This window comes from Odontomachus brunneus, unplaced genomic scaffold, assembly GCF_010583005.1.
Source record: "Odontomachus brunneus isolate Ranch 3 - 2012 unplaced genomic scaffold, Obru_v1 Obru_scaffold_017, whole genome shotgun sequence".
Taxonomy (NCBI): Eukaryota; Metazoa; Arthropoda; class Insecta; order Hymenoptera; family Formicidae; genus Odontomachus; species Odontomachus brunneus.
This window is the reverse complement of record NW_022639467.1, coordinates 740,748-749,390: the sequence shown is the minus strand read 5'-3', so window position 1 is coordinate 749,390 and position 8,643 is coordinate 740,748. Positions and strand designations below refer to the sequence as shown.

Sequence of the window (8,643 nt, the reverse complement as noted above, 5' to 3'; positions counted from 1 at the left end):
CGGAAGCGTCGTAACTCGCGTGACCCACTCAACTCTTTCTTTCTGTTCCAATGCTCATTAGCACGGCAGGTGTACTATTATATCGGCATTTTACATTTCACGGCATTCCGGCACGAAAAGGCGCTCCGCTGCGCTAACAGAACATAATAACATGCCGCAGGGGGCGAGGAGAAAGGGAGAGAAGGAGCGCGAGCACGCTGGAAACGGTATCGCGATGGTCGGATCTGGTTTTTCCAAGGGACAACTATGACGCGGCATCTCGGGCAACAGACGATCTCGACAGACTTATCGCGTGAGCTCTCTTAACAATACTTCCGGATGTTTGTAAAAACGTCATTGAGAATGACGACGATGACGACGACGATAACGACGACGAGAGACTGCGAGACATCAGGGGAGATGCGCGAGGCACACATACCTAGCTAAGTCTAAGGTCCTTCTTTCTCCGTGTATACGGAATATCGGGGACACTATCCATTCTGCTCTTCTCCGCTCGCCTTCTATGAGCAATGGGAAATCTGGCGCAAGCGTTATAAACCCCGATGCGACGCTTCGAGCACCTCGTTCAACCCGTTGAAACGCTTAACTCATTCGCGGATCGTGCTCACGCGTCTACGTACAGCGTATAATTATATGCTAAGTGGGAAAATCGAGAAATCTATGGAGAACAAGTACAAACGACAACGAATTGCGAGCAATTAATGTCTCGTGGAGAAAGTCATTTCATTTGCAAATGATCGATGTTATCCTACGAGTGATACGAAGAGACCACTTTTTTCCTTTTCGCTTTCGAATTATAAAACGAAAAACAGTCAGAGAATATATATTTTATCGAAGCGACGCGATATATAAGTGAAGCCTCTTCGTGAGATTGATAGTATCCTACAAGTGATACGAAGAGACCTCTATTTTCATTTTTGCTTTCAAATAAAACGGAAAGCAACTAGAGAATGTATGTTTTACGAAAATGACGCGATCCAGATGAGGTCTTCGTGAGAATTACGAATGAATTATCGGAAGTTGCACGTGTAGAAAAAATTTCGACTCATGTCGAAATAATTGAATAAGGATCAAACGAAATACTCGCTGATGAGAGATAATATCTTTGTTACCGAAAACATTCATCTGAACATTCAACAGCATTAAAACTCAGGCAACTCAGAGCAATTGAAAAGTAAGAACCTCCTACAGAAATCTTTTTATTCCTACAACGAAGTTTTTCATCTACACTGAAAAATTCATTTAGTTGGGTTAACCAAAATTTGGTTAAAATAGGGTCGAACAAATGTTTCGGTTGTGAGGACCAAAATTTCTTTCTTTCTACCAAAGATTTGATTCTCTGAAACTAAACCTGTTTCATTTTTGTTTCAAAAAATAAAATCTTTGGTTCAAAGTATCAAATATTGGTTCTCACAACCAAAACATTTGTTCCATCTTATTTTAACCAAATTTTGGTTAACTCAACTAAATGAGTTTTTCAATAGTTTCCAAATAACAAAGAATTCACTAACAGAGTTGTTTCTTCCATGAAGAAATTTACACAAAATATCTTCAAAAACGATTATCGTAGCTTTGGAAATATTGATATTCAGTAGGATTATTCAAAGACTAAACAGGCATCTCCTTGTTCAAATATTTGCGTGTCTAAAAAAGGATATGACACTACGACACACGTGGTATTTATCTACAAGGATGATGGAGCTTTCGAAAAAAAAAAGACAAGTATGTGGGCAGCGAGTGGAGTCGTATCACCGAAAAAGGTGCCTTGTTCAGACTAGGTGGCTGAGATTGCGCGCCCTTTCGCGAAAGGAGCTAACCGCGTTTCGCGATTTGTGAAGTTATCTCACCACGTCTACTGCAGAACGTACTACGGTAAACGTGCTACGGTATTCTCTCGAAAAAATACGAAAGGGCGAACTGAATGGGCGCTTCGCGTAGTGTCCCTAGAAAATAGAAGATGTAATTCATTAGACGTTGCAAACGCTTTGAAACGCTTAAAGAAAAACCATGATTTTGGTTTATGCAGCGCTTCAAAGCATTTGCAGTGTCTAAACGAATCCTATTAAGGCCCCTTACATTGTCTATCTCTTCTTTAATGACGTCAGAAACGAGAAAATGTATGCTAAAAATTCTTGCGAAATACGTTAAAATATATATCCATAAAGTAACACTTGCAATCGATTAAACAAATTTGTAAGATATTCGATGCACTCCCCTTTTGCTCTAACGATCAATAATTTGTCGTAAATTAACGTGATATACAATTAATCTTCTTAATCTATTTCTTCGCTTATTTCTATTCAGATTAATTTACAATAAATTATTGATTGTTAGAACAAAAAGTGGAGCAAAACGGAATATCTTACAAATTTGTTTAATCGATTGCAAGTGTTACTTTATGGATATATATTTTTATTTCAATGTATTTCGCAAGAATTTTTAGCATGCATTTTCTCGCTTCTGACGTCATTAAAAAAGAGATAGACAATGCGAGGGACCAGAAGCCTTAACAGTTTGGCCACTTCGGCTCTTTTTTTTATTGGTTTAGTTCGCAGGTCTCTCAATATAGTGGGACCAATCGCAACGATTCATTATATCATTTTATCATTATATTATGAGGTTACAAAGCGACTCACTTAAGGATTTTACCTTTTTGAAGAAGAATATACTTCGTGACATTTTTATTTTACGTTTGATGAGTTGCTACTGATTATATACCTGATTGTTACAGTGTTTGTAATAATAAAACCTTCAAACACCTAAGTTCATTATAATCACGATACAAAATAAGAAAAAGAACTTGGAGCACACGTTTCACTTGATACTTGCAGGGCACTTCGCCGATTGAGTCATTCTCACTACACAAATACGTCATTTTAAGGGGCAAGTGACTATGATCTATCTTCCAGGGTCTATCTTTCTGATCTAGCTTCGCGTGGACCACAATGAATTAAGCGGCATGAGAGTGCAAGGAAACAGCGGTGCGACACGGTCGAGGCGTGGAACGAGATTCGCGCGCGATTCGCGCGCGAACGGCGATGCGGGATCGCAAGGTTACGAGGGAAAGTCCACCTCGCATCACCCACACACGGTTTCGCGCATTCCGATTCTCAAAGTGAAAGACTAAAGCCGACGCTAAAACGTCATACATATGGATTAACCGTGCATAAACGATCACACAGCCTCATCCTACCACTACTATCTGCCATGATACGTATAGATTCATCGTGTACGCATGCACGCACGCGCACACACACACACACACACACACACGTACGCACGCACGCACGTACATCCCGTGATGAAAACGCGTGGAAAGCCGGTCGCCGAAAGCCGCGAGAAATCCGCGCGTTCTCCGGAATAGTAAAGTCGTGAGGAAAGGCGAGAGATTCATGAAAGTGTTTGCTTTAAGGATTGTCAAAAACTTCTGTGAGAGGAGCCGTCGAATAAAGTGAAATTAGAACCACAGCGGACGTGTTCTGAGAATAATGTTGACCGAGGTATATTTTGAGGTAGAATGAAAACCGAAGATGAGAATAAAGTGATTTTTTTCCTTCGTGATGAAGAATGCGACAACGAATAATTCCTCGCTTCTGACGTCATGAAGCTATTGTTTTATGATGATAATATCTGTTCATTAATAGAATAGAATGGCATCAGAAAGATCCAACGTGATCAGAAAACATATATTACGTACGTGACAAAATACCTGACTTCCTGAGCCGAAATGTCGCTTCTACGTTAATCACAAATTCCTGAAGTTATTATTCTACCTCTACGCTTTAAATAATTGCCCACTGCCATGTTGAAGAATTTGTTTCAGGATTATGTAAAATTCGATTATTCTCTACCCACATTTAATTTTTTCTTAACTTTAATAAGCAATGTGTGCCTCGAATTTATTCGACCACAGAGAGAATATATGATAATTAAATAAGTACTAACGAAAATATGATATTAAGGAACGAGTTGTAAGAGCAAAAATAGCAGTTGGGTATTCAATAACGCTCTGCTGTAATAGCGATTTATACACAGAGAGAACGATTTGGTTGAATCAAATAAACACTTCTTTGGAATAGTCCAAACGAATTTTTTGATTGATCGAACAAAATTTTGTTTGTCGCAACAAAAATATTTATTTGCGGCTTAGTTCCAAAGAAATATTTTTGATGTGTCAACCAAGTAATTTGTTTAGACTATTCCAACGAAATGTTTATTTGACAACAAATCGTTCTCTCTGTGTATTTAGATTCGGTACAATAACAATGGTGAACGGAAGCGGAAAGAGAACGTTGGCAGATATCAATAGATGTACGCACAAAAAATCAGCACTTGCGAGATTCATAATGGAATCTAAGACCGGTATTCATAGCTTTCAATTACTTTCAATCTTTAATTGAAAGCGTATTTAGAGTCACAGATTTGTATCGAGTCAATTTTTATCGTTATCAATGGTACGAATTTTAATATTGTTGTATAAAATAAATACAAGTACCAGTAAAAAAACGAATAATTGGAGATTTGCTATAATTATTTGTTCAATAATATGACTGACTATAAACACCGGTCTAAATCTCAACTAGAATATATTCTAATTTATTAGAATAATAAATCCGATTTTTTCAACTTAAACTAACAATTAAATCATATGCCTGTCTTTACCTGATTTAAAGTAAAAACAAAGGTATACATATAATTTAACTGTTAATAAATTTACCAAGAGGTTGAAAAAATCGGCACTAATAAAATGATTTCTCTTTAATTGAGAGCGTATTTAGAGCTATAGATTTGTATCGAGTCAAATTGTATCGTTATCAATGGTAAGAATTTTAATATTGTTATATAAAATAAATACAAGTACTAGTAAAAAAAACGAATAATCGAAGATTTGCTATAATTATTTGTTCAATAATGACTGTCTATAAACCGGTCTAAATCTCAACTACAATATATTCTAATTTGTTAGAATAAGAGCCGATTTTTTCAACTTATTAAAAAATTAACAATTAAATCATATGCCTGTCTTTGTCTAGTTTAAAGTAAAAACAAAGGTATACATATAATTTAACTGTTAATTTATCAAGAGGTTGGAAAAATCGAGACTAATAAAATGATTTCACACACACCTGGAAATGTATAATGTACAACTGCCCGTGCTCCAGTATTCTGTGTTCTCCATCCTTGTCTCCCGATCCAGTATCCTCCTGCATCTCCTTTACGTACACCCATGGCACTGACACTCGCGTAGATACCTTCCTTCCTTCAATAGGCCTGTTCTTTGTAGTTGCACTGCTGAACTGGTGCAATATATTGAAGTGAAACAAATATACGTTTTCTCACTCTAACTTATTGCACTAGTTCAGTAGTGCAGCTACAAAGAACAGGCCTAATAAGTGGCTTCTTGTAATTGAATATCTCAACGCCATCACCCAACTCGCGTAGATACAATCCGGAAGGAAACGTGTTAACGACGCGAGAGCCCGATCGAAATATTCAAAGGAACGACGAAAATGGTAACTCACATACTGACAAACGCATATCCGCGTCGCGATACGTACTTGACTCGCCGGCGCTCAATAATACATTAGCGAAAAGATACGCGGCGTGCGAGAATACCAAAACAAAACGAGGCAAAAACGCCAGTCGGCCCGCTATCACCCGGTAAACAATAACGCGTACATATCACCTCGTTGTCTGAGAGATCGCAACGACCAACACTTTCAAAACACTCAACAAGACTCACCTTGAATTTACTAACGATGTTTTTCACCCTGAATCAAACAGATACTATAGGAGGCTTTCCAATGAGAAACAAACAAAGCTGCTCCATTGGCTGCGTGTTATCTTAGAAGATAACTCGGATGATTCCTAACCAATAAAGTAGTTTCACGTAAATTAGATAATATTTAGCCAATAAAATGGTTCGTAGAGTAGATGATACTTAGGTAATGTTTAACCAATAGAATGGCTGTGCGATAGTGTCATCAATTGGAAAACGACCATTATTATAGTAACAAATTTTTAGATTCCTGTTGGAAAGCCGTTACGTTTAGATATGTCCGAGTACGTTCGGACCTGATTTTTTTGGAACTTGTACTTTGGTACCTTGGTTGAAAGGGCTAACGAAAAAGCCTAAAAGTCAAGTAAAATATAGAGAAAAAAGGAAAAAAAGGAAGAATCTTTTTTGAAGCGCAGAATTACTGCTGCGCACACACACAACTGTATTATTTTACAACTCCTTCCTTTTCACTCTTGTGAATTCCCAGATTTTATCGAAATTTCTACAACATCAGTAAAGTGACCAAACGTCCCGATTTTTCACTTTTTGTCCTTTTTTACTCCCTTCTCCCCGCTTCACATATTTATGAAGTGTCTCGAATTCAAGGCTGGGAAATCTGGTCACCTTACATATATCGTGAGGAGAAACGGGAAGATTACTTACAAATGACGTCTTCACGATACGCCCCGGCGATTGCACATCGCTATTCTCGACACTCCTGAGACTTATTAACGCGCGAGTCTCACTTTCGACGTATAAAAGACACGAGAAACGCCGAGCGATGTGGATCGCTGTGTGCCCATGGCTGCTGCTTGGCGCGAAAAGATCGAGCATTTCGCGAGATTCATTACCAACGTCTAGATTGAGTAACCACGATGACAACCTCGTAATGCGAAACGAACGCGATTGATCTAGAGTGGTTAGTAACTCGAGCAAGTGGTTAACCCTTATAGAAATGTACTACTGATAAGTAATAATTTGGCCAGTGATAATTACTGTCTTCAATAATTTTATTACTCGTACGAGTAATAAAATTACTATTTATTACTGGCCAATTTATCACAGCCAGTGATACTTTTCTATAAGGGAAGGCCACCCTTATAGAAATGTAATACTGATAAGTAATAATTTGGCCAGTGATAACTACTGTCGTTCAATAATTTTATTACTCGTACGAGTAATAAAATTACTATTTATTACTGGTCAATTTATCACAGTCAGTGATACTTTTCTATAAGGGTTAACTATATAAAATAATTAATTTCTTTTATCATTTAATATTTGTTACCTTACTATATTTTTTATTTCAAATAATTATAATTCTTGGTAGAAATTTTACACGGGTCGGTTATACTATGCTTATATTGTAAATATTACAAATATTATGGTAACATTTACTATAAAAATTATATTTCTAACTATAATTTTTTTACTATGCCATTATAGTTTCAAATATCATACATTTTTCTCTCAGTGAGAAAATTGATCAATCAGAGTTCTCATTTCTATTGCTATGATGAAAATGAAGAACTCTGATTGGTTTATTTTCTCATGCGTTGTACAGTATGTCTTTATGGAAGAGTATGTGCTTCCCGCTTTAGAGTGCCGAAAACAATGACGTGCGGTTGTCAGGACATTATTATGTACATCGTAAGTACATTATTACAGAGTAATCTCCTCCCTTTTCGACACATACAGCTAAGGTGACCAGACATCCCGATTCTTCATCTTTTGTCCCGAATTTTTTCGAGTGGTATTCGAAACACCGACTTGTCATCATTTTCAATGATTGTCGAATAATTTTCGGATCTTTTTATCACCTTCCCCTCGCTTCACACATTTATGAAGTGTCCCGAATTTAAGTCTGGAAATCTGGTCACCTTACATCAGTAAAACTAACAATAAACGTATTAAGAAATAAGAAAGTCCGTTGTTTTTATGTTTACGTATTAATTTCTGTATATCGCTTATGCAATTAATCGTATCGTTAATGCACACATTGTTTCTTGAAATTGTGAAACGATGAAATGCGGATGAAATATTGAGATCACGGCAAATGAAATAATTCTGAAATGAGCAATTTTCTAAGCTTTAAAAGACGATAATGAGTAAATATTTGTAGCATCTAGTGCAGGATATAATAGCATGAAAATATTAAGATTCTCCATTGATCCTTCAATTCCCTTATAGAAATATCATACTAAGAATCATTGATAATTACTTATTTTCAGTATTAAAAATACTGGATAATAAGTAATTATCAATGATATTTCTATAAGGGAAGTTTAACAGGAGTTAACAGTTTACAAAATGTTTACAGAGTTTACTTGAAGTTTACAGAGTTAACGTAGAATTAAAATCTCGATTTGGGTCGACTTCGGATTTCTAGTCCACCCGACGAGGGGTAAATCTGCCTCTGTATCCTGATCGGGAGCAGAAGGATCAAATACACGCGGACGCAGTCTAGCTAGAGGGAGGAGTGGTTATGGTCGGAGCTGGTCGACCTCGTTTAGGACCGGTAAAAGCACAATACGAATAAACCGCGTCGTGCCGCGTCGCTTCGATAAAAAGCAACGAGAGCAAATCGATCCGCATTTCATCTAATCTTAAGCGCATTTAAACGCAGTTTTCAACGTCTTCTTCGATTACGTACAGTTATGCTTACAGTTACGATTCGCTTTGGCGTACATGATAGAGACGGGACATTTTAATCCCGCATTGAAACTCAAGAACGCGTATGTCGGAAGTATATTTTGGATTGGAAAGATTAACGGGTTTAGGCGAGAAGAACTCTTCCGTCGAATGCGTGGATCGTTACTGAAGAAGTGAAGATACTTTGACGCAACGTACGGTTGCGCCCTTGA

General features: G+C 37.3%; 1 protein-coding gene and 1 long non-coding RNA gene across 3 annotated transcripts in view; one reads left to right on the top strand and one right to left on the bottom strand.

Moving 5' to 3' along the window:
• LOC116841677 overlaps positions 1-6,081 on the bottom strand; it is a 22,869-nt gene extending 16,788 nt beyond the window's left edge. Inside the window, exon 1 of the long non-coding RNA XR_004377582.1 lies at positions 5,127-6,081. This is a non-coding gene — a long non-coding RNA (uncharacterized LOC116841677). The remainder of the gene's footprint in view (positions 1-5,126) is intronic.
• LOC116841668 overlaps positions 1-8,643 on the top strand; it is a 50,412-nt gene that overhangs the window by 26,894 nt on the left and 14,875 nt on the right. The window lies entirely within an intron of this gene.